This window comes from Ambystoma mexicanum, chromosome 14 (genome assembly GCF_040938575.1).
Source record: "Ambystoma mexicanum isolate Mex_15411 chromosome 14, UKY_AmexF1_1, whole genome shotgun sequence".
Taxonomy (NCBI): domain Eukaryota; kingdom Metazoa; phylum Chordata; class Amphibia; order Caudata; family Ambystomatidae; genus Ambystoma; species Ambystoma mexicanum.
In genome coordinates, this window is record NC_090940.1 from 380,609,075 (window position 1) to 380,635,457 (window position 26,383).

The 26,383-nt window shown below is 47.3% G+C and overlaps 1 long non-coding RNA gene across 2 annotated transcripts; it reads left to right on the plus strand.

The window, feature by feature from the left end:
* The first annotated feature begins 5,311 nt into the window (after positions 1-5,311).
* Positions 5,312-25,630, plus strand: LOC138526804 (uncharacterized). 2 transcript variants are annotated; one of them, XR_011283739.1, is made up of 5 exons: positions 5,312-5,422; positions 5,654-5,752; positions 24,722-24,816; positions 24,900-24,998; positions 25,338-25,630. It is a non-coding gene; the product is annotated as an uncharacterized lncRNA (long non-coding RNA). The 2 variants fall into 2 exon arrangements; XR_011283740.1 differs by lacking the exons at positions 24,722-24,816; positions 24,900-24,998.
* The last annotated feature ends 753 nt before the right edge of the window (positions 25,631-26,383 follow it).

Here is a 26,383-nt window from a genome sequence, read left to right on the forward strand (position 1 = left end):
ACTCCTTTCTTCCTTCGCTTCCCCCTCCAGCGTGCTGTAAACAGAGCAAAAATCAATTGGCGGGCTTTTGTTTACTCTTTCGGCTTCAAATTCCCACCTATCATCAGGGCCCCTGCCTAGCCATCCATTCATTGGTTCGTGAGGCTTTGACCCGCCTCCTTCAAAGGTTGCCGTCCCGGCCTGCATACTATTCCACCTCCCGCGTTCCTGGGGAAGTTCTGTGGTGTTCACACAGCAGCGTCTCCTGAGGCGCTGCCGCCAGTGACGGTTCATGCGGCCGCACAAGGCCACGTTCGAATGCAAGGGTTGACAGCCGTACATGGTGTTCATAACGACCCATGACGGTGATGTATGTTGGAATTGTTTTACTGTATTCTGCTTTGCACTTCTGTTGCTCTGCCCCTGTATGTCCCTCGTCTGTGGTGTGATCATTACGTTCTGCAGCTCCTTCCTTGGTGCTCCCTTACAGTGTATCAAACCTTAGTTGAAAATGCAATCTTGTATCCTATGGCATTGTTGCCAGTACAAATGTTACTTCACGGATCAATCTACTTGAGCTTTAAAGTGTAGACACATTACAAAAGAGAACAACTATGCATTCCAATACATTTGGGACAGAGAGAAATATTGTTTCTTGGTTGTACGTGAAAGACACATAAGATGACCACTATGATTTCCCCAAATCGCGAGTGATGTATAGAATTGCAAGACTACATTCATTTGCCAGTGATAGATCAAAGTAACAACAATATAAGAGACAAACATGAAATGTTAGTGGTCTAAGTGACATCACATCTAGAGTACACTTACTTGTTACTTGGATTGTAAGGGCGAACTGTTGCGCGAAGTTCGTGCATAAGCACCATAATAATCCTCAACACGGATCGTGTGAGGCAAGCTGCCCTGAAGTCATGCAGCTCGGTAACGCATTGTGGCCGTGTCTCGTCTTCCGATATGTAGGCGAAGCATCCAGAGTTTTCTCGGCAGCAGCAGTTCTCCTCCTCGGTTGGCATGATCTCGCACCGATTGCAGTTACACCAGGTGGAGACGACGTCCATGCGACCAGGCTCAGGCGCTCGTTCTGGTGATTCGTACTCCCAACTGTTGCCCGAAGCACCATCGTTTCCACATCTTTCTCTTTTGAGTAATTGCGCCTCGGAATACTCCAGCTTGTACTGGTTGGGTTGTATTGTTGCCATTATGCGACAAAATTCAAATTTATAGTAATGATAGTACTAGTGTCTGTTTGCACAGGCTACGAGCTACGAAGATAGCTGAACAGAGCAGAAACGAGCCACAGGATACACAAAAAAAGACAGTGAAATGATTGAAAAAGCAACTCTGATGTTGTCTGAAGAGAAGCGGTCTGTTTATACTTATTGAGGAAAGAGGCGTCCTGCCATTTCCATGGAGACACGTCATTAGCTGGAGCGCAGAGAACGTTGACACAAGACGTGAATGGACGTTGTGAAATGGGCCGTACGCGTCTAGTGATGTCAGCTTGAGGGGCGGGGGATATGATTTAGTGCCGCCAGGGCAGTTCACCTTAGGGCAATGCGGCAACGGATAACATTAGCACAAGATGGCCGTGCCCTGCTGCCTGATTTTGCATGTGTAAAAGTGAGGAAAACTACGGTAAGGTGCATAGGAAATGTTTGTACGATAGATCAACGTATGCTTAAAAACACATTCCCGAATGCTCGGGACAACATTTTTAAGCGCCTATTCCTTTAATACAGCCAAGACAGTGTCGACAAAACGAATGGCTGAAATAGAACAGAAGATTGACCAACTAAAATCTACAGAAATTCTGGACAACTTTAAGAAAAAACTGGAAGACCTGGACACCATCATAAGAGTTAAAAGAAGTAAACCTTAATAAAAAAAATACAAAAACTCAAAGACATCACAGCGTTCACATATGAACGAGCATATCCGTATATTTTGGATAGCCACTATGACGATACCACCAATAACCAGCCACAACAAGCAACCAATCAATTTCGCAGATGGTGACAACCCAGGCAAAATCAGAAGAGAAATACACAAGACGCATGGAGTTTCTCCAGCGGAAGCTCTGACGATGATAGTAGACCCGGTACCTCGAGTGGAAATTACCGGAAAAACTCGAGAAATCGAGATCAATCAGGGGACAGACGTGTCCAATTTCAAGACAGACCAAATCAGAGAGGACAATACTCAACAAGGAGGCATTTTTTTTATACCAAGGAGGCAGAGGGAGAGGCAGAGGGAGAGGCCAAGACCAAAACTCACCCCAAATTACAAGAAGCAGGGGGAGAGGGCTGTTCCAGCAACAGAATTACTAGTGATACATTTATCCAGGTATTCCTTGTCCAAATCCGAGGTTGAGGTATTACAGAGAGGTCTTAGTTTTGTACCAACAGCTCATTATGATGCCTTCCAGACTAGTATAGAACTTTCAACGTTAATGAGGAAAATCCAACTCAGACAATTCTTTGGTGAACAAGACACTGGCCATCTACATCCCAAATCTACTTTTTACTCCCATAACATCTCTGCGGACTTCATCACTTTTGAAAAAGCGATAATTAAGAAACTGGAAACAATTGAGAAGGAAGAAAAATCTTGCTTCCAGAACATTTCCAACCTAGAACGCTCTGCATTACGCGGCCTTAGTAACAATAGTAATTTGACTATTAGACAAGTAGACAAAGGGAGAGCTATTGTCGTGATGAACACCCGGGATTACAATATAATGGTACAACACTATTGACCAACAGAGAACACTATCAGATCCTCCCCTGTGATCCAACAGACACTCTCCGAACACTAATCACAGGGATAGTTAAAGAAGCGTTGTGTGAAGACCACATCAGTCCCTAAACAGGCTACCTTTTTCGGTCAAAAATGTCATAAAGTACCGGCATTTTATGCCTTGCCAAAGTGCACAAGGCCATCTCTCTGCCTCCAGCCCATCCTATAGTAGCCGGAATTCAGTCTATCCTAGAGCCACTATCTGAATTTGTAGACTTTTTCCTAAGAACAGAAGTCCCCAAATTGAGATCATATCTGAAAGATACCACAAGTATTCTCAATATGGTTTAACCTGCAGACTCAGTTCCTTGCCACTCTTGACATTGAATATCTGTATACTAACATCCCACAAACGGAGACACTACTTATTGTTGAATCAGTCCTACAGGAGCTCAGCCCCCCTTCAGAGGTGCCTATACTATTTATTTTGCAAATAGCAGAAATAGCCCTTACCAAGAATTTCTTTCTCCATAAGGACACTTTCTTTCAGCAATGTTCCGGGCACGGCAATGGGGGCCATTTTTGCGCCATCCTTGGCAAACTTATATGTGGCTGACTGAAGAAAAATATATTTACCAACCCACCAACCCTTTTCGCTCACAGATTACATTATGGACTTGTTATATAGATGATGTCGTGGCTGTCTTTACCAGTGACGCAACATCCGTTGGGTAATTCATGGTCTGGCTCAATTCAAGCAATAGATACTTGACATTTACACACAGCAATAACAAAGAAGTCAGACAATTGATGTAGAGATACGAGCAAGCGATGGTGGACTGAGCCCATGGTGTTCTGCAAACCAACAACTCACTTCTGGAATACTCCAGTTTTCATTCAAAAAATTCTCTGAGATAACTTACCATTCGGAAAGTTTTTGCGGCATAGAAGTAACTCCTCAACGCTACAAGAGTTTGATACACAAGCTGGTGTCCTGACGAACCGCCTACTTGAAAAGAGGATACCCCAAAAAAATGATCAGACATGCAAGAAAACGGGCGAGAAACATCCCACGAGAAATAGCCTTGCAACAACAGGCGAGACCGGAAGGTCCACAACTAATTACTGCGGTATTTAGTTACTCAAACAAAATCAATCAAATCAAGAAAGAAATGCTCAAACGTTGGCCAATACTTAAGTGGGCTCTGCGAACCTACCTGCACCAAGATTTGCTATAAAAAAGAAAAAACCTTCAAGACACCCTGGTACACTCATATCAACCACCAGATGTACCTGTCCATCAAACCACCCTCTGGGATACAACACCGCCTTTGGGCCACTCTTCATGTGGACATTGCAATGTTTGCATCACGACGACACGTACGAGAACTTTGGATCTTGGTTTAAAAACACCTTGGAAGCAGAACTCTTTAACAAACTGTAACAGTTCAAATGTTATCGATTTCATAAAATGCCCCTGCCAACTACAATATATTGGCATGACGAGTGGACCCATAAAAAAATAGATCCAAGAACACATGTCTTGCGTCTAGACCAACCATGAAAATGCACCCTTGGGAGCACACTCAACAGGAGGGACATAAGGCCCTAGACATGAAATGGAACATTATTGAAAGGGTAAAATGTCCAAGACGGGGAGGAGACCTTTTCAGCATGCTTCTCAAAATCAAAATAGTTTGAATGAAACTATACCCTGGCAGTCCTTATCCATGTTGGAATAGGCTTCCTTTATGAGCCTGCACCCTTATTACGTGGTCACATTAACATTTCTAGTGACACTAAAATCCATGGTGTCCTCACGGTATCTCTAATATGTGATCTCTTTCCTAATTTTTTATTTTTGTATTTGGTTGCAAAACCTTTTACAAAAATCAACATACCAGAGAAAACAACAATAAAACAATTACAGTCAACCATAATTGTATAAAAACAGTAAAGATTTTTAAAAAACGAACAACATTAAAAAACCACCAGAATATAACTCAGAAGGCGGAAGGAATAAAAGAGCGAAAAAGGGCAAACTAGAGAAAAGAGGGAGATAAAAGATGGCTTTAGTACAAGAGAGCAAGCAGCTGAATATAGATTAGAGTTGTTAGCAGAGGGAATTCAGCAAAAGGGTGGTAAGAACCGGAGGAATGAGTGGTCACATACCACAGTTAACCCACATTACCAGTGCCTAAGACATTTCCAGCACATATAAATCTCTTTCCTAATTGTACTTGGCTATATATCTACAATCAAGTACGAGTGCCTTGAACTTTCCCTTTGGGGTGCGCGCTGGGATAATTTGTCCCATTATGAAATGAAGACTAGGGCAATTTTCTGCTTACAATAAAGAATAAAAGGAAACAACAATACACTTGCCTTCCTTTTCTTTTCTCTCCACCTGTGCCTTTCAAGAAACTGATGTGTCCCAATATTTCCACCTGACCTGCCTGACCTATTTCTAGTCATGCTCTCTATATGGCGGTGTAACTCTCCACACATCCGCACGAATTTACAGCATTGCGAAAGCCAAGCTGGCCATGTCATGTGGATACTTTATCACATGACCCGGTTGTCATAACAACCATGCAATGAAGGCTCCGAGAGTTCACCTGCTTTCGCAGACGTAGCAATGAAGCTGCACGGACTGCACGGGGTGTCGCTTATATTCTGACAATAAGTAAGTCAAGACAATGTAAATTTTATCACTTCAAAAGATTACTGTTACGCTGCTGCCCAGTCCTTTAAGACAGGTGGTTTTGGCATTGCCTGATCCTGACGGACACCCGCTCCCCTGCATATGTTGTCATGGGGAGAATCAGATATAAGTCTTGCATGCACGCACTGAAAACAAAAGTGCAATTTTGACACTGTTCCCTGTTTTTTGTCTCCTTGCTTTGCGCCCAACTAGATGGTGAAATTGACCATACCGTGCAATGCCCGTGAGGGGCAGAGTGCTCTTTTGAAAAACCACACTTTTTGATCTGACCTCTACAAGAGACAGCAAAAGGTCAGTGTCAAAACACACTTTCACAGAATTGTACAGAGGTGTAATTTTTTTAATGGATCCACAACCCCTGAGAAGGGTTGTAGTTGATAATAGTGTGTTTTTAACAAAGACATTGTACATTTAGGAAATGCCTAAATTAAGTGTATATCTGTTAGCCAATTCACTTGGGGCTGCAGCAGATTAGTGATTCTGCATTATGCTTTTTTTGCTTGCAGGTCTCTTTCTAGAGACCTGCAAGCATGCCCTGTGTTGTTTCTCGTGTTCCCCCCTCCCCCTGCTCATGCCCCGTGTCGTTCTCTTGTTCCCCCCACCCCTTCTCATGCCCCGTGTTGTTCTCGTGTTCCCCCCACCCCTTGATGATGCCCCGTGTCGTTCTCTTGTTCCCCCCCTCCCTCGCTCATTCCCCGTGTTGTGCTCTTGTTCCCCCGTCCCCCTGCTCTTGCCCTGTGTTGTTCTCGTGTTCCCCCCTCCCCCCGCACATGCCCCGTGTTGTTCTCCTGTTCCCCCCACCCCCCGCTCATGCCCCGTGTTGTTCTCCTGTTACCCCCGGTTATGCCCCGTGTTGTTTTTGTGTTCCCCCCACCCCCGATGATGCGCCGTGTTGTCTCCCTGTACCCAGCACCCTCCTCAGAATCCCCATGTTTCTCTCTGTAACCCCACCCACCTCAGAATCCCCAATTGTTTCTCTCTGTATCCCCACCTCCTATGCCCTGTGTTGTCTCTCTGTGTCCCCCTACCCACTTGCAGTCAAGATATAGTCCTGTATCTGTGCCCTCCTGCCCATTACTCATTGTTTTATTGGCTCCTTGCTCTTACGTCCATATGTGTTTGCCCCCCACTGCCTCTTGCGTCCTTTCATGTGGTCCCCCCATTTTGCCCCTGCATCCATTGTTGCTGGTCCCCCTCTGCCACATGTTCGTCTTTGTGCCCCCCTGTATCCTTCTGATTCCCCCTCTGGCTCATCTTCCTTTCCTCTCCCTTCCCCTTTCTTCCTCCTGCTCTCTCATCCTTGCCTTTGCCTCCTCTTGTCTCCCTCATCCCCCTCACCCCACCTTCCTTACCCTCCCTCCCCCCTCTGTCTATTCTCTGGCACTACCCCAATTGCCGTGAGGCATATTAAGTGTAGCGCCTGCTTTCTGCTTCCATCCTTCCTTCCTCCCCCCTTTGTTTTCCTTCTATTTTACAAGCATTTACTCTTATCACTGTCCTTGACCTCTGATAAAGAGCCTGTCTGTTTCCCCCTCCTCCTTCGTGTTTTTCTCCTCCCCTCCCCCTAGCACTACCTTGATTGTTAATTGACCCTAAAGATAGTCACCCGTTTGTTCCTCTCCCCTCCCATTCCCTACCCTCCCCCACTTCCTCCCCTCCTCCACTTCCTCCCCTCCTCCTTCTGTCATTTTTGCACTGCAACAATTGCCGTCAGGCATAGTAATGCTACTGCTTGTATTGTCTCCTTTTTTCCTCCCTCACCTCTCCATTATTTGTTCCATGTACTTGTACTATCAGTTATGATTTGATAGTTATTTCTCACATTCTGATTTGCTTCAAGGACTTGTAAGAATGTATTGTATTTTCCCTTGTTTCCCTCCCTCCTTGAAGCGCTTTGAAACACATTGTGTATAGGCGCTATACAAATAAACAATCAATCAATCGAGCTTCTCCTGTCTATGGCAATAGAAGTGTGGTAAAAGCAAAACAAAAGAGGTGATGGCTGGAAGGTTTAGAATAAATCTTAACCTCTGGCATTACTCTGGGCAACCCTCCAGACCATTGTTCTTCGCCTGCCAAGCCATTACAAAAGGGAAAAGACCATATGCAAATCAGGCTTGGTCCCATCCCCAAAGGGGTAGCCCAGCCCGAACTGCTAGGTCACATCCCTTCTGCACAAGACCACAAGCATCACCAGACATGTTTCAGCCTTGTTGGGCATCTTCAGTGAGGAGTAGCTTGGGTCTCTAGGCCCAGCAGGCACGGGACCCACGTCTGGGCATAACCGTCCCACTTGGGGTGACAAATGCAAAAAAAAAGAGGTGATGGCTGGAAGGTTTAGAATACATCTTAACCTCTGCCATTGCTCTGGGCAACCCCCCAGACCATCGTTTCAGCCTTGTTGGGCATCTTCAGTGAGGAGCAGCTTGGGTATCTAGGCTCAGCAGGCACGGGACCTACTCGGGGTGACAGAGCAAAAACTAAATGGATGCAAAGATCTTCCCAAGAGTGTCAAGAAGGGTGATGAGCCTATAATTTTTAGGGTTGTCTCGATCACCCTTCTTCAAAATAGGGATGCTCAGTACTATCCTAGATTAAAGGGGTGGATGGAGTAGGTAGGTCTCTGTGCCTCTGGCTGCTCCTCTTTGGGATTGATGTAGGGGACAATCATGAGGAAACCCAGGGCCACATGCTGCAGGTCATGCTGGTGGCGGCCAGGTGCTGTCTGGCCCACAAGTGGAAGAGCCCACACATGTCAGGAGAAAAAGACTGGGTTAACAGGGTCCGGGCCATTTACGACATGGAGTTTCTGACACACTTCATCAATGAATCTAGAACTAATATTGAAGAACTTTGGCTCCCATTCTTTGAGAAGTATCAACGCCTGGCCTGAAGGGACAGTAGCACGCCCGGGGACCAACCCAGATATCAATGGCCACCAGAGTTGATGCCCCACATGCACGAGGCACCATATAAACAAACACCCCACAGGGACCGCAAAGAGCCGAAGCCAAGATATCAGTGCGCAAGGAACTGACAGATAGCGCCTTGAAAAGTTTTCCATGAGCTCACCGGACGAACTAGATACCAGTGCTCGATCTATGGCTTCGGGTGAGGAAGAGGGGACGAGGGTTATTGTTAAAATGTTTATGAGGTAAATATTGACGAAATAGAATGTATGATGTGATAACCAGAAAATGCCAATAAAATACGATTTTAAAAAAAAAAGATCATTTTGGGTTTTGCAGAAATACTACGCAAAGTTTATTCACAACTTCTCGGAGATCACCACACCGTTAAGACATCTGCTAAAAAAAGGAGCCAAGTTTACAAGGTCCTAGGCACAGAAGGAATCTGATAAAGCAAAGGATTGTGAAAGCCCTGTGCTTACAGCCATTCAATCCCGAGTGGGACACGATCAGCACCACCGACGCCAGTGCGTACGGTTTGGGAGCTGTGCTGACTCAGAAGACAGACGATACAGAACACGTAGTAGCGTTTGCATCCAAGGCATTATCCAAAGCCGAAAGAAATTTCTCCACAGTGGAAAAGGAGATGTTAGCCTGCGCACGGGCGGTGGAGTACTTCAGGACCTACATCTGGGGCTCAACATTCAAGCTGGTCACCGATCATAAACCTGTGATCCACATGTTAAGCCCAGGAGGGACAAACACTGTCGCTAGCGCGCATTGCAGAAAAACTCCAGGAGTACACATTTGACATAGCGCACACAGCAGGGTGGAAGAATGCCCAAGCGGACTGCCTGTCCAGGCTACCAGGAAACAAATTGAAGGCAACACATTCTTAGAAGATGAATAGGTGGTAGCCTCCATTCAAGAAGTGCTGAATTCCTGGAAATGAGCGAGGGCCATTGGAATGAGGAAGCCTGCAAAGACCACACAACTGTGAGACTCAGGCAATGGGTCAGGAGAGGGTGGCTCGAAAAAAAGAGCCATCCCAGAAGGCATGAGGCTGTATTGGAAAGTAGCGGAGGAAATATTTGAAGTGGAAGGACTGATTATCAAGGGTGATCAGGTGATTCCGCCAGTGGGCATGAGGAAAGTCATCCTGTGTAGGACCCACTCAGGACATTTAGGAAACACCATGACAGGACGTTAAGTGAGAGAGGCCTACTGGTGGCTGGCCATGGATCAGGACATCCGCATGATGATCGACAGATGTCATGAGTGCTTGAACAGCGATAAGAGGTTAAAGATGAGACAGGTGCCACTCATACCCACAGAAGTCCTGGAAGGAGTGTGGCAGTAGGTAGGACTAGTCTTTATCGGTCCCCTGGAGGCGATGTCTGCCGAACACCGCTACGGTGTGGTCATGGTCGACTATCAAGGTGGGTGGAAGCCGAATTCATATCTAATATCACCACATCAACCGTCAAAGAAGTATTAACAAACGTGTTCCAGAGAGAAGGGCTACCCAAGGACATTGTCAAACCCTCTTCCCACTTATAAAATTGCCCAATTAATGTGGCCTTCTTTCCTCCTTCAAGGGATCAACTACACTCGGGAGTTCAGGTAATCCATTTAACCATGAACTTTTTCCCAACACCTTAATTGTGTTTAAGAAACATTGTATATGTGTCTTTTTGTCATTATTATAATTGATTGTATTCTTAGAGTGTTTTGAAGAATATATTTAATATGTATTTTTTTCTCAATTTTATGAGATATTTTATTTAGAAACCATTAAAAATCTATATTTTTTGTGACGAACGTATGAAATTTCCTTGATAGGGAGCAACTGTTGATTTCTACCATCCTCCTAACTTCCTCTGTATTTAGAATTCTCTTAATCCCAAAACTAAGGTAGGACCCCACTCTGCTGTAGGAGTGGATTTTGGGATCTCCCCAGATGTTTCTTAACCTTTAATAATTTCACATTTATATAGCGCTACGAACCCTCGGGTATCTGAGCGCTGCTTATTATTACCCACGGTGTGTGGTGCTCAGTTATCGACCTCGGAAGGATGAAAGGCTGAGACGAGCCAGACCAATCAAGGTAGCTATGGCAGGCGGTCAAGACTAAGGAGGTCATTCCGAGTTTGGCGGTAGCCATGCTGCTATTAGCGGCATGGCTACCCCCATACTGGATACCAGGTCCGGGTTCCCTGAATGGGGAAATCCCAGGCCATTCTGACCTTGGAGGGCCTGGTATTTCCCCATTCAGGGAACCCATCCCCATTCCCATTCAAGGCCCCATAGGGCACAAAGTGAATGGGGAGCATGCTAACAACAGGCCCGTTAATAACGGCCCTGTTGTTAGCATGCTGGACCTCTTGCGGGACCCGCTAAGGACGCCTGGTAAAACCAGGCGTCCTTAGCGGGTCCCGCGAGCGGAACTCATAATGAGGCGGTAGGGGGTTAACGGGGCCGGCAGCTCTACTGGCCCTGTTAACCCCCTACTACCAAACTCATAATTGCCCCTTAAGTCTCAGGAGGGGTGAGGGTGGCTGAAAGACCTCAATGAGCACACAGAGCAAGGACACTTACAAATTACTCCCAGACAGGTGTTATATCAAAAATATAAACACATTTATTACAAGGCGTTGGTAACTCAGACCATAGCAATATAAACACAGCAATACTAAGTAAATCAACTCAACACTATCAATACAATGTATATACAAGACCATTGGGGTCTAAAGGGTTAAATGCACGAAATATGTTGACAACCTAGATGGGAAGAACAAGACAGTGCAGGTAGTCTTTAGGCCCCTTCGACATCAGCAACACACCTAACTAAGAGGCAGTCCAAGCCCTAAGAAGAGAGGAGCATTGTGCTCAATAGTACATGCAATGCAAGTGCACACGGTTGTTCCAATGGGCAGAACGGGGTCTCTTCAGGGGTCTATAGCAGCTCAGTAAGGTGGATGAGGCGATGAAGAATAAGTTCCCACTATTCAGGGAGGACCCCCACTTGAAGGCAGAGGCAGTTTCATAGTACGGGATGGAGTCGCTAATTTGCACTAGCTGTGGAAAGGAGAGAAACCCTCAGGGGCCACTCGTGCGTATAAAGGGGCCCTGCCGCTAGGGGCCACTGGTTAGTGTTGGAAGTACTCACCGGTCCCAGGCGCTCTCGGACCCAAACTTCTCCAGTTCAGTCCACTTCGCTTGCAGGTTCGAAGGCAACAAAAGGGACATCTCTGCAGCTTTTAGTTCCTGAAATACAGTGAGGATTCCCAAATGGGACAGTGGCGATTTCTCCGTTCCGGGTGGATGGATCGACCTGGTTTCACTGCAGCAGGCCTCAGGGGCAAGAGGGTCATAAATGCAGTGCACTTGCAAAGGTTGTTGCCGCGGCAAGGCAACACTGTAACCGCATATGCTCTGGTCCTGGCGCACTCGTCTCACTTCAGAACTGGGAACGCCAAGTGTACGCAATTCTGTGTGAGGGTGCCGGGGACACAGAGCTAACAGTATACCAAGTGCTATTCACAGCAGTACACTGTGGCTTCCTTTCGTGAGAAAGACACTTTCTCTGAAAAAAAAGAAAGGAGAAAGAAGGAGAAGGATTATTGTGCTAGAAGACCACAAATATCATCCATTCAAGACCAATCTTCATGTGAGGAGGAGGAAAGGGGAGAAAGGTTAAGGGTGGAGATTGAACATTCTCAGAGGGCTGACAGTTTGCAACGCCCAGTGGTCAGGATGGCGACCCCTGAACAATTGCAAGAGATGGTGGCCGCTGTTCAAAACCTCTCAGCAGAGGTTCGAAATTTATCCATGTAAGTGCAAACCTTAAGGACTGAAAATAACATGTTAAAACAACTGGTTTCTAATCGTGAACCAAAACCAGTGGACTTGCCTCCCATGGCACCCCCATCAGGGAAATATGACGGAGCTTCAAAGAAGCTCAAGGAATTCTTGGAAGCTTGTAGTATCCATTTTGCCTTTAGACCTCATACATTTCCCACCGGTCATACCCGGGTGGGATTCATGATTTCCAACATGTCGGGTAATGCCCTTGCCTGGGCCACTCCACTTGTGTTGGGAACAGACCCTATACTGCAAGACTACGAGGCTTTTGTAGGCCGACTAAAACAAGAGTTCGAGAGGCCCGAAATTTAGTTTTCTGCAGGCAAAGACCTGGTAGACATACGTCAAGGCCAGACTGATGTGCACACCTATCTTACCATGTTCAAACGCTTAGCCACAGAAGCTGGTTGGCAGGGGCAGACCCAATATATCATCTTCAGAAGAGGATTGCGAGAAGATATTAAAGATGAGTTAGCCCGATCTCCCCGGCCTGCATCCTTTCCAGAATTGACAACCTCAGCTTTACAAATTGAACATCGACTCTACGAACGCCGAATAGAAAGGCGACGGAATAGGAATACTACCTTTCCCGCCCATATTCCTCCTCCTCCAGTTGCAGCATCGGCACGATCAGAAGAACCTATGCAGATTGGAACCACACGTTTGTCCTTAACTCCAGAGGAAAGAAAGCGAAGAAGAGACTTGGGGTTATGCGCCTATTGTGGATCAGACCAACATCAAATTAAGAATTGCTCTGAGATTCCTTCACGACGAGCGGGAAACGAGAACCCTCAGTCCTAGGAGGGACGGGAATCCGAGGGGAAGTAACCAGTCCCTATGTGTCGTTATCAGTGGGTCCAGTGAATCCACAGGAAGATTCGAGACTAATGGTACTGAAGGTGCAATTGTTTATAGACCATCGCAAGATTGAAGCATTGGCCGTACTGGATTGTGGGGCCGCCGGAAACTTTGTGGACACCATCTGGGCCGATTCTGTCGGCTTACGACGCATAGACCGCAAGGAGGATCAGAAAGTCGAGGGCGTGGATGGTACTCCCCTCAGTTCAGGCCTTATTACGCAGACTACTGAGTTTCTTCAAATGTCATACAACAACATTCAGAAACCATACAGTTCGATATCATCCGTGCGGCCCATTTTCCACTCATTTTGGGCATTACCTGGCTGAGCAAACACAATCCGCAGATTAATTGGTCCACCAACAATATTACCTTTGAATCGAAGTTTTGTCGACAGACCTGCTTAAAGGACCTACGGTTTATGGAAGCCAAGCCCCATACCGTTCCTCAAGCCAGTACCGTGGGTGTCCACTCTCTTCCCATGGACTTCTCGGCTTTCGAGGATATCTTTGCAGAAAAGAACCCATTGGAACTACCTCCTCACAGGCCAGAGGACTGCGTCATTGATCTCCTTCCCAATGCCCTAGTTCCTTTTGGTCGAATGTTTTCCCTATCACAAACAGAAAAAAGAGCCATCAGGACTTATTTGGACGACAACTTGCAGAATGGTCTAATCCGTCCCTCCAAGTCCCCAGGTGCTCCCTTGTTTTTCATACCAAAGAGGGATTCTCCTGAACTCAGACCATGTATTGATTATCGTGGGTTGAACAAAGTCACGATACGGGATCGCTATCCCATGCCCCTTATCTCTGACATAATAGAGGCTGTACAAGGAGCAACTATTTTTTCCAAATTAGACCTACGCAGTGCTTATCACCTTTTGCGCATACAATCAGGGGACGAATAGAAGACGGCATTCCGTACTCCATTCGGGCTATTCGAGTACCATGTTATGCCTTTTGGACTGGTCAACGCGCCGGCAGTGTTTCAGAGATTTATTGACCGGGTCTTCTCAGATCTTATGTTTGTCTCGGTTATAGTCTATCTGGATGATATACTTGTATTTTCCAGAGATTCCGAACAGCATCAGAAACATCTCACCGAAGTCTTACATGTCTGAAAACACATAAGCTTCTGGTAAAAAAGGAGAAATGTCTGTTCGGGGTCAGCACCGTGCCCTATCTGGGGTATGTACTCTCATCACAGGGGGTTCTTATGGATCAAAGAAAGGTGGACACCATTCTAAGCTGGCACTCTCCCAGATCAGTCAAGGAAGTACAGAAGTTCCTGGGAGTAGCCAACTTCTATAGGCGTTTCATTCCCTCTTTTTCTGAAGTGGTGTTACCCATTACTCAGTTGCAAAATAAATCCTCGTTACTATTCTCATGGAAGGACCAAGCTGAAAGAAATTTCAAACACCTGAAAGAACTGTTTTGTCAAGCTCCCATTCTGCGGCACCCGGACCGGTCATTGAGAGGGAACTCTTGGCCATGAAACTCGCGTGTGAGGAATGGCGACCCTTGCTGCAGGGAAGTAACTGTCCGTTCACCATTCGAACAGATCACAAGAACTTACAAGTCCTTCAGTCTATGGACTGCGTCAATTCTCGCCAAGCCCGATGGGCCCATTTCTTTTCCCAGTATGATTTCCGCATTACGTACATCAATGGAAGTCAGAATCTCCTTGCTGATGCGCTATCTCGGAAGGGTGCATTGGAAGCATCCCATTTACCACCGGCAGAAAGACTGTTTCCCAGAAATCAGGTTTTCCTCCATGTGACCAGTTTTCTCCAGCAGATTAAAGAAGCTACGATTCTGGCTACCCCTAAGGAGAAGGTAGCTTTAACTGACAGAGAAGGGTTTTTGTTTCAGGGCCATCGATTGTTTATTCCCCCAGGGCCTCTTCAACGACAAGTTATTCAATGGTGTCATGATCACCAGACGGCCGGACATAGAGGTCAGGCTGGCACATTAGATCTCGTCAAAAGGTATTTCTACTGGCCCAGAATGTGATCCGGAATCAGACAGTATGTCCAATCTTGCAGGATCTGTAACAGCAGCAAGAATCGCACTACCAAACCTTTGAGTTTACTTGAACAGAGTGCGATACCCTTACGTCCGTGGAGCCACATCTCCACTGATTTTGTGGTGGATCTACCAGTTTCAAGTGCTTGTACCTGCATCATGGTAACAGTGGATTATATGTCCAAGATGGCTCATGTCTCCCCTCTTCCCGGATTGCCCACGGCATCAGAAATGGCAGAGATATTTCTCAAGGATATTTTCCGTCTGCATGGTCTTCCCGACAAGATTACGTCAGAGGCAGCCAATATGTCTCCAAATTTTGGACAGCCTTGTGTCATCGGTTGGGCATTGAACAGGCATAATCATCCGGTTTTCACCCCCAGACAAACGGGCAGACTGAGCGATTAAATGGCACTCTCGAACAATACTTACGCTGTTACATAAACCAAGAACAGGACAATTGGCTCTCTCGTCTTCCCACGGCGGAGTTTTCCTACAACGACACTCGTCATTCTGCTTCTGGGCTCACTCCGTTCTACTGTACTTATGGGTTTCATCCTCGCACTATTTTCCCTGTTCCATCCATAGAATCCAACCTACCCGCTGTAGAAGGTGTGTTGTCCAAGATTCAGGAGGCTCACAAGACTGCCCAGTCCAGTCTTTTGGACAGTCAAGTGGCAAATAAGGCTCAAGCGGATCGTCACTGTCAAACGGTGCCGGAGTGGAAGGTGGGCACCCAGGTGTGGCTTTCTACGAAATATCTTCCCCGGTGGACTCGTCCCTCCAAACTTTCCCCCCATTTCATTGGACACTATCCTATCATGGCTAAAATCAACCCAGTGGCTTTTCGCCTGAAATTGCCTCCCTGTTTGCACAGGGTCCATCCTGTCTTTCATTCCTCTCTTCTCAGGGAAGCTCCCGAGGGATCCTCTACCCGTTCGGTTCCACTTAATCCACCGCCCCAGGAGGAAGCGGAGTTTGAGGTATCTCAAATATGTGATTCTCGATACAGGCGAGGTTGCTTGGAATACTTGATACACTGGAAGGGATACTCGAGGGCGGAAGATTCATGGGCACCCTCTACCTTTGTTCATGCTCCTAGGTTGTTGCGGAAGTTTCACAGGGCTCACCCTGGAAAGCCAGGGTGTTGGAACATAGGAAGGGGGCATACTGTCATGCGCCGACTCCCGTGGACGTTATGGTCCAGGGTGTGGCTTGGGGGCCGCCATTGCAGAGTTCCGCCACATTTTTCGAACGTCGCTGTAGCAGTCTAGTGTTTCCTTCACCGCGAGCCGGGAAGCTTATCAGCCACGCCCCCGGCACACAGTGCGTTGCAACCCGCTTGGTCAGCTCCCTGACTGCTTTCTTTCGGTTGCGGTTACGCTAGTTTTCTTTCCTTTATCCTCTCTCTCTCCTCTGCCGCCCCTTGGGCCACTTCTTGCCTTCCCGTTTTCCGGGACCTCTTGTTATCCTTTCCTCCTTTCTCCGGCTCCCTTCCGGTTCTTTCTCCACACTGTTTGACTCTCGCTAGCCGTCATTATCGGCTACCTCATGGTTCCTTCGGAGCCTGCCTTCCACCCGGAATCCTTACGACGGACCTCTGCTGTTGCTGTTCCACCTCTGGGTTTTTTTGTGCCGGCTGGCTTTTTCCCCAGTTTGTCCCTCTCGGAAGAGGGGCCGCAGGTAGTGCTGTTCACAGCAGTACACTGTGGCTTCCTTTCGTGAGAAAGACACTTTCTCAGAAAAAAAAGAAAGGAGAAAGAAGGAGAAGGATTATTGTGCTAGAAGACCACAAATATCATCCATTCAAGACCAATCTTCAGGTGAGGAGGAGGAAAGGGGAGAAAGGTTAAGGGTGGAGATTGAACATTCTCAGAGGGCTGACACTGATATGTAATCTTCATGTTGGGTGATTACCATTGAACTGTGATCACTTGTCTCTGTCTTACTTTGATACCATGCCTTTCTTACAACTCTCAGGTGAAAACCCAGCAGAGACTTTCAAATGGGCACCCGTGTGGTGCCAGACCACTCTGTTGGGTATTTGTTTCAAAAGTTCACTCACTCCTTAGATATTCAATTACTGTGCTTTACAGATTTCCTCGTACAACATTGTCACTTCCGACCTTGGGTGTAACACAGTCCGGTCTGCTATCGGTCTCCCCCGACTCACCTGCTGTGCTGACTCTACTGCAGCGGCTTTGTTGCAGGAGCCAAGACAGTACCACAGTGGCAATCTCTTCCCTGTCTCGTCTATCGATGCGGGAGAGCCCTGTGTCCCGTTTGACATACAATGCACCTTTCATCAGCGTTAGTTCCCGGTTTTATGTTTCTTATCCTTGAGGATTCATGAAAGTAATGGTTTCTCTCTCTATGAAAAGGCCAAGAGCATTTCCCTCCTTACCACCCTTTCTGGTCGCGCCATCTTTCTCTTCGTGTTAAACAATCATCTCGGAACTGCTGCTTCCTCAGGTGTTTTGTCTCGCTCAGAGTGTGCTTTCATGCGCTCTGCCTCTTATCCGTGTGGGGAAGTGGGATGGAAGTCAGTTGTGTGTACTTGACAGTAATTGCCTGACTCTGCCTGACCCTTGTGTTAGGACATGTCAGGTATACGGCTTGGGTGTTAGTCCGTTCTCTGTCTTGTTGGGCTGTTGATGAAAAAGTGTTTGTGTCGGAAAAGGGGAGGGCGGTTTGAGTTCCTAGGTATACTACCTGGTATAATGGGGAAAAGATGTCATTAGGAAGGGGATACCAGATTCCAAGATGGCCGCCGACACAAGGTAGACGTGTCGATGGCTGCTCTCGAGCCCAGGATCAGTTTGAGGCGGTTCCACCCCGCCCCCCCAACAGCTGATGGCGAGGAGTAATTGTGCGGCGGCCCCCCTATAGAGGAGCGATTAGCCCAGGACTGAGGCAACTGTAACGCTAACCTGGCTCCCACGGAGGCGCTGACCTGGTCTGGATTGCTGTGACCTCTTCAAACGTGATGCGCAGGATTCGAAACACCGACTGAACTGGACCCCCAAATCTGGCTTGTCTGGCCCGTAGAAAAATCTTTCTGTAGGTGGAGAAAGGGGATTAACTGACTGCAGAGTATTGTGATTGCTTCCCACCTCCCCTTTGCTCTTCTCTGACCACCTCCGAAATCCCCAATCAAGGCTCACCTTAATGTTTGAATGGATGAGCTCTCCATCCTGCTTCTGGTGCAGGGGCGTGTATTTGACCAGTTACTTCACTGGTTTCGGAAGGCGAAATGCCGTAAGTATGCAGTTTAAAAAGTTCCAGAGTAGAGTCTTCTCTTTGTTTGCTTTTCTTAACCTGCGATCTGTCCTTATTTTCAGGTGCAGAGTGGAAGTGATGCTTCAAGGGATATTTCCGGAGATAAACTCAGGTGAGTTCGTGATAAAATGATCCCTTTAAATGTCTTTGAATCCCTCTAGTAATGTCTTTCTTTTTTCCCCTTAGGGGCCGGGGTGCGGTACCAGGCCAAGAAGTGGCGCCGATCCGAAATGAGGAGTGGTTCCGTCAAATATGGCCAGGTAAGTCTTGTGACGGAAAATCAGGCTTTCCTCATTTGTTCCTCCTGCTCACCTTTTGTCTCTTCTTCTCCCCTGCAGGTCCAGAGATGTGGCGGAATGCCCAGAAGGTCGCGGTGGATAGTGAAGAGCCCACGAGGCAGGTGAGTGATGCGCGGCACTGCAACAAGTAGCGCGATGCTTTTAAAGAATGTCTATCTTCAGGATCGCTGGCGTGATGGTTCCGGACACAGGTAGGAAGTTAGATTAAGTTCTTGGTTTTCACCTTTTCTCTTCCCTTCCTTCCTTTCAGGTATCCCAAGATCGAGGCGGGCGTGGCTGGAGGCAAGATGCAGGAGCAGGCACGGTGAGCGTTCAGCTGCTAGATGCAGAGCAACGCGAAGCACGTGTGGCAGTCCGGGCGTGGTTTAAATAGCCTTGGAAGAAGTTCCAGGTAAGTATTCTTCCACCTGTCCCCACCCAAGTAAAATAGTTCCTTTGATAAAATAGTCCCTCCTAAGCCTCATTTGGCTTGAGGCTTCATGAAGCATGGTCTGTGTCAGGTAAGTGCACAAAACACCCTCTTTTATGAGCCTGGCGCCTTTGGCGCCAGGACAAAGTCCAAAGAGCCCTTATTAGGGGCCGCTGGGCTTTTACCCGAGGGCATGATGACTGCTCCCGGGGTTGCTGGGCTTGTCCTGGTGCTCCGGGGGTAGGCATCATGACAGCAACACAGTGCGGGCACTCTTCACGAACCTGCAGGATGTGGGGAGCAACAACGGCGTCACTCAGGGTGGCAGGAAGCATAGCACTGGTCAGCAGGAGAGGGAACGGCAACTGCTAGGGATGGAAAGGCGGTGCAGAGGAGCGCCCAGCACAGCACCGCGTCATTGAGGGGGGCGGTGGCGAGTGACGGAGTGCAGAGGCCCAGTGACGGAGACACCATTGTGCGGGCAGAGAAAGGAGGGAGGCACCCACAGAGCCATGGTGTAGCGGAGGTCCAGAGACGGTGACGCCGCCAGAGAGAGGGTAGAGAAAGGAGCATGGCTGACCTGCGGAACCAGCGAGCAGCGCATTGGGAGCAGGTGTGCTGAAGCCCAAGGGAGCATCCAGAAGAGAAAGGCTGGACCCCGACTAGCACGCAAGTAAGAGAGGGAGCCACGGTGGGGCGCAGGAACAGATAAAAAGGCGAGCGCATGGTGAGCGCGGTACCGGAAGGTGAGTCCCATAAAGAACATAAAGGAGGAGAGCAGTGGGGCCACCCGCAGTCTGGCAACAGGGGCAGATGTGGAATAAAGAATAAAGTGCTCTTAGTAAGGGGCTAGCCGAGTGCAGCAGGCCCCCATTTGCTCACCAAATGACCACCTGCCCAATTGGGGGGAACAAAGAGAGAAGGAGTTGTGCGACTCCAGGAATCTAGGGTCAGATCCCAATAGCAGTGTTTCCCCTGGGACAAGGGAGTCAGGAAGAAAACAGCCCCTAATAAAGTAACAGGGGACGACGAGGACCAGGTAAGGGTCCAACAACACTGAACAAAAAGCCCAGGCCAGCCTGCCACTCACCGACAGCCAAACTGGGGCCAAAGCAAGAGGGTTTAGCGCCCGAGGCACCTAGAGAGTGAACTACAGAGGGAAGAGGCCCGCAGACACGAGGAAGCAGAAGTAGAGACCTAGGTCATCCAGGCCTTCCACTGTAGGGAACCAGGGGCAGAGAGGCTGGCTAGAAGCAATGTAGGAAGAGCGAAGAAGGCCCGTTCCGGACCATAGTGTAACCCAGAGCTTAAGCCAACTGCCCAGTCTGCAGGGAGGCCCAATAAAGAAGGGGTAGTGCACAGGGCCATTGATGTCATCCAAGCAAAGGGCAGACACCCAAAGGTGGCCCTCCCTTTGCGGGAAACACAGGGTACCCTTTTCACAATGTGGCTGACCCTGGAATCATCAAGAGACATGGGAAAGGGCAACCCAGACCGTGCTATGGAGAGGAAAGACCCTGGGGCCGAGGTGACCTGAGCACCAATGACGGGACAGGATTTTCAGGGAGAAATGCAGTCACTCCAGGAGACACTAGCTAAGACTTTTCAGGATCAATTCCAGTTAATGTGCTCCGACCAAAATTTGGCACTAGTGGAAATGAAACCGGAGATAGGCCAGCTTGGGGAGCGGACAGACTTACTTGAGAGAGGACTACAGGAGGTGGACTAAGAGAACGCAGTGACCAGCGAGGCCATCGAACGCCTGAATGTAGCAATGCAAAACATGGAGCTGCAATTGGAGGTTATGGAGAACAGCTCTCAGAGAATCAACATTAGAATTAAGCTCTTGCCGGAGTCGGTGCAGGATAAGGAACTTGAGGAGGTGACACAAAGGATTTTTGCAGACCTATTGGGAGAACCAGACCTTTGAGCAATTGAACTGGATCGCATCCATAGGGTGGGCTGTCAAAACAAAGGCCCCAACGCGAAGCCCAGGGATGTCCTGGCGGCCTTTGCAAGATATGACCAAAAAGAAGCAGTCCTACTTGCTGCGAGGACCAGGTGACCGGTGATGTATAAGGGGCTACAGATTGAGATATATCCAGACTTGACAAATAGCACTCTAGTCAAGCACCGCCACATGGGCCCAATTGTCAAGGAACTAGCCAAGAGAAGCATTAAGTACAAATGAACCTTCCCCTTTGGGCTAGTTTTCGAGTGGGATGGAGTACAAAAGAGGGTAACTACCCTGCAGGAAGCTGCGGACGTACTGCACCTGGACATAGGAAATGAGCACCGGGAGATGGGCCCTCCTCACAGGAGGACAGAATGAGGCCCAGACCATGGGGGTGGTCGGCGGGGGAGAGATGCAGATGGAAGGCAACATTAAGAGGCCCGTGCCCAAAGGGAGGAGAGGAGGGGCAAAGAGAATTAGCCGGGGGGACACGCAACGTACAACCAAAAGAAGTAATGGGGTGGTGGACACATAGTAACTAGGGCACAGGGACTTGGGGAGTAGAACTTACCAGAAAGGGAGGTAGAGCCCGGGTGGGGTGAGAGGGGAGCGAGGAGGGGTGGGAGTATCCCAAAGTTGGGGCCTGTGATAAAGAGGGTGGGTGTGTAAAATGGGGGAGGGGGAAAGGGATAGGTATAAGACCGGATGGGGAGAGACAATATCAAAGGGAGGACCATGGGGGGAGGCAACCATACAACCAAGTGGCTTAAGGCAAAGGACCAAAGGGCATAGGGGCATCAAAGAAGGGAAAAGAAATAGGGCAGGACCAAGGGAAAGGGACAAAAAGGAGGTATTGAAGAAGAAACTTTGCGGGCCGGTACATTCAAGTGGATGACCCATTATGTGAGAGGGCTTAACACCCCTCTCAAAAGGAAAAAGCTAGAGAGATTTACGAGAGCAACAGGAGCAGATGTCCTAGCTCTGCAGGAAACCAACCTTCTGAAACAGGACCAGGGGCGACTCAAACTTAGAGGTTTCTCCCAATTATTCCTTGCGTCAGGCCCATCCAAATCAGGAGGAGTAGCGCTAGCAATCAAAACTAGCATGGACTTTAGAGTCTCATGGATTCAAAGGGACAAGGGCGGAAGATGCATAATGGTCAAAGGAGAACATAAGGGAATGGACTACACCTTGGCATCGATATATATGCACCAATCACTGGCCAGGCGCACTTCTTCAGGGATCTTCTTGAAGTATTGGAGGGCTTCGCGAAGGGACAAATTATACGGATGGGAGACCTCAACTTGGCCTGGCATAAGGGATGGGATAGGACATCCAAGGGGGGTCTGTGTGGAGGAGCAGTAGCATCCCCTCAACTAAGGGAAAGATTTGAAAACGCAGGGCTAAGGGATGTATGGCAGACCTTGAAGGGGGGAAAGCAGGGATACACATTCCTATCTGGGGTCCATGGGTCACAGTCGAGAATTGACTATATATGGGTATCAGAAAACCTCCTAGGGAGAGGAGACAGTTTTGGGCCCCCTCGGGATAGCAGATCACAAGATTGTGTCGTTGAAAATGGAAATGGAAGATCCCAGGGGAGCTACTTAGAGACCCAGTGACACGTGAGGCATTGGGGGATAAGATTAAGGCTTACTTTGAGATTAATAAAAGGTCAGACAGGAGCGATAGTATATGCTGGGATGCATTTAAAGCATCCATGAGGGGAGAATTTATAGCCGCAAAGGCCCATAAGGAGAAGCAGATGAGGGTAATATAGAGCCAATTGGAAAGAGAAGTGGAGGAGGCGAGACTCAAGGCAGGCAACAACCCCATGAGGGTAACACTTAAAGCATATAGGCACGCAATAGGGCAGCTAGAAGTCCTTAGAACTAAGTAGGCAGAGGGAGCATTGCTATTTGTTAGACTGAAATACTATGCCAAAGCCAACCAAGCGGACTCATTGCTAGCACGGATATTGAGGGGTGCGGGAGCCCAGAACACAATTATAGCAATAAATGATGAAAAGGGAGAACAGCACACCCGCACGGAAGAAATTCAGGACTGCCTGGCCAGGTACTATGAGTCCCTGTATATGTCCCAAAACCCACTGATCCAGCTGCAAATAGAATACCTGGAGGAAATACAGCTGCCCAAAATGGACTCCATGGTACAGGAGTTGTTGGGAAGGGAGATAACCGAGGAGGAGGTGTGCAGAACAATAAGAAAATTGCCCCCAAATAAGGCCCCAGGTCCGGATGGCTATACAGCCGCCTTTTACAAAACATATGCACTGCTTCTAGCTCCCCAACTGGCGTTGTTATATAGCACCTTCAAAACAACTGGCTGCATTGCGCCCTCTATGGAGGAGGCCAAGATTACCCTCATACCAAAACCCAACAAGGACCCCACGGAATGCTCATCATACAGGCCCATAGCACTTATATATTTAGACGTGAAAATGTATACTAAGGTATTGGCAATAAGACTAGAGGGCTACCTCCCATCACTGATTCATCAGGATCAGTCGGATTTTGTCTTGGGTAGAAAGACAGCGGACAATATTAGAAGGGTGGCACACTTCGTAGATAAGGTACACAAAATGACTACTACAGGAGCTGTCTGAAAAATCATATTGACAAAGCCCCTCTAGTAAAACATTTTGAAGAGAAAGGACATACTTTCTTGGACTTTGAGTGGTGTACCTTAAAAAAGATCAAAGGTAGATCCCAAGACGAAATCAATAAGAAATTGATTAATTTGGAACAGAAGCTTATCTTTCTTACTAATAGTCACATTACAGGACTGAATGAAAATATTGAGTGGCATAATATTAGATAAGTAAGCCACCAGTTTTGGTTTTTAGAGTGTTGCACTTACTGTTTGTTACCTGCTAAGGGATAATATCTACCTCTATGTTTTTCAATATAGCACTATGGAACTAGATGAATAATAATGTTTGTTTTGCTGTAATACAGTTGACGTACAAATTCTAGTAAGGGTATGTCTTACCTTTACTATTTCCTGAAACTGGAGGATTCTATATGGTGATGTGTGTACTGCTTTGTTGCCATTTTTCTTTGGACATGATCAGGGGCAGGGAGGTTCACTGCGCATCTTGGGCATGGGCCTCATAATAATAAATCCTTGGTTGACATTATTGGGGAGAGTCTATTGAGTTATATCTCTTTCCTTTAGTAACCAATCTTTTGCTGGTTACAGTTCTGGGCAGGGAACCTAGAGCTCCTCTTGGGCACTTGATTGGCCCTTCTAACACAGGGTTTTTGCTGTAATTTTTCTTAAAATCCCGGGGTCCCCTTTGATTATGGTTGCGTAGCAACCACGCTATTATGAGGGATTTCTGTCCGTACATTGGCAGTCGCGGCGACGTATGACGTCACCACGCCATGTTTAGCGTGATGACGTCATCACGTAGCGTCATTGACGTGTAACAGGGTTTTTCGAATAGCGTTTTTGCCGTGGTGACAGTGTGTATTTCCGCTGCTCCCGGGTCCAATCCTGAGTACTCTGCCGACCTTAATCAACCCCAGAGTAGGTAAGTGCATTAATGTGGGGGTTTTTGCTGTATTTACAGAGCCCTACAATGTGGATATTTTTTTAAAGATCCCATCTCGCTCATGTAGTGATTTTTTTTCACTTACAGAGTGAGAGGCGTAATATCCTGGAGAAGGAGGAGACTCCTTCGTAGCGCGCATCCATTTGAGTGCGTGGTGGATGACTTAGAACAGCCTGAGACAGGTAAGGGTCCTCGGTTTGGGCTATAATGGGAGTACATGATACCTTTTAGTACGGGACCTTACCCGAATCTCCCCGTTTTTCAGGCATCAGAAGGCCCGCAGGAAGTTATAAGGGAGACACGTTTGAGACTGCTACTATGATCGAGTCACTTCTAGGATTAAGAACAGCATTGATATCCTAGGGTGAGCTGCTATCTCTGCCTTGATTCTACTGTTGATGGGTGTGCTAAAACCCCATGTGTTGAGGTGGAAGGGCATTATAAAGGAATTTGACAGACCAAATTATAGTCTTTTGCAATTGGTTCCAGGTACTCAATTTGAATTTTATCTGCTAAAGTATTGAAGAGCTAGAATTGTTTTGGCTTTTTTGAGGTAGAAGACATATATTTCTTCTGACCTTAGGATTGGGTATATGATATATGGTATACTTGATACCCTATTGGTGATTAGGGTTTGGCTATGGTGATTAATTATACCTATAATGCCTGTATTAGTGATACGTTCTTGTTTTTTTACCCTCAGATATAGCAATCTGGAATAAGAATAGGAGGAATCTACCTGAAGCACAGGACTACTTCTGCCCCTGATGAATGTCCAGTTATTTTTAACGCAGAGGACAGAAACTTATATAAGTTGGGCATGGTCACACAATGGGGAATGAGAAGAATTGAGTTGCCATTGTTGTGTTTTGCTGATCAAATATTTGGCATTTCTCTGAATACTGTGAGGTGGAATGATTTTAACATGTATATGACTCTGTGATGTGTATATGTTTTTTTGAACAATTGTCTGTATTACTTGTGCTGATAAGAGATTAATATATTAAAAATTATATTTTTTGGTAACACTGTTTTTGATGATCATTTAGAACACAGAATGCAGCCCATATTTGCTAAGTGGCTGTTGTGAGAAATTGCTATCTGAGGGTATATTTACTGTTTTATATAGATTGTTGTGTGTTCCTTCCTTTTGTCGAAATATACACAAAATGACTACACCAGCGGTTCTACTGGCACTGGACGCGGAGAAGGCATTCAACTGGGTCAAGTGGCCTTCTCTGTTCAGTGTAATGGAGAAAATGGGCCTGGGAGGGGATGTTCTAAAAATGGTGCAAGCCAACTACAAAACCCCACTAATGCGACTGTTGGTAAACGGCTCCATGTCATGTCCAATCCACCTGGAAAGGGGGACCAAGCAAGGATGCCCGCCCTCTCCACTGCTGTATGCAATTTATCTAGAGCCACTGCTACAGTCCATATTGGAAGCAGAGAAGGTCCAGGGTATTCTTTTCGGGGGCAGACAACATAAGGTTGCAACATTTGCTGACGACATGCTTCTTGCGCTCACCAAGCCCAGAGAGTCGTTAGAGGAATGTAGGGACCTGCTGGGTAGACTCAGGGAGGTATTGGGGTTAAAGATCAATCTCAAAAAGTCTGAACTACTAAACCTATAAGTGGGGCAAGAGGACACAACGAAACTCATGACTGCGTCACCTTTTCTATGGAACTCGGGGAGGGGGGGGATTAAATATTTTTGGGGTTAAAATTACGCCAACGTTAGCGGGGTGG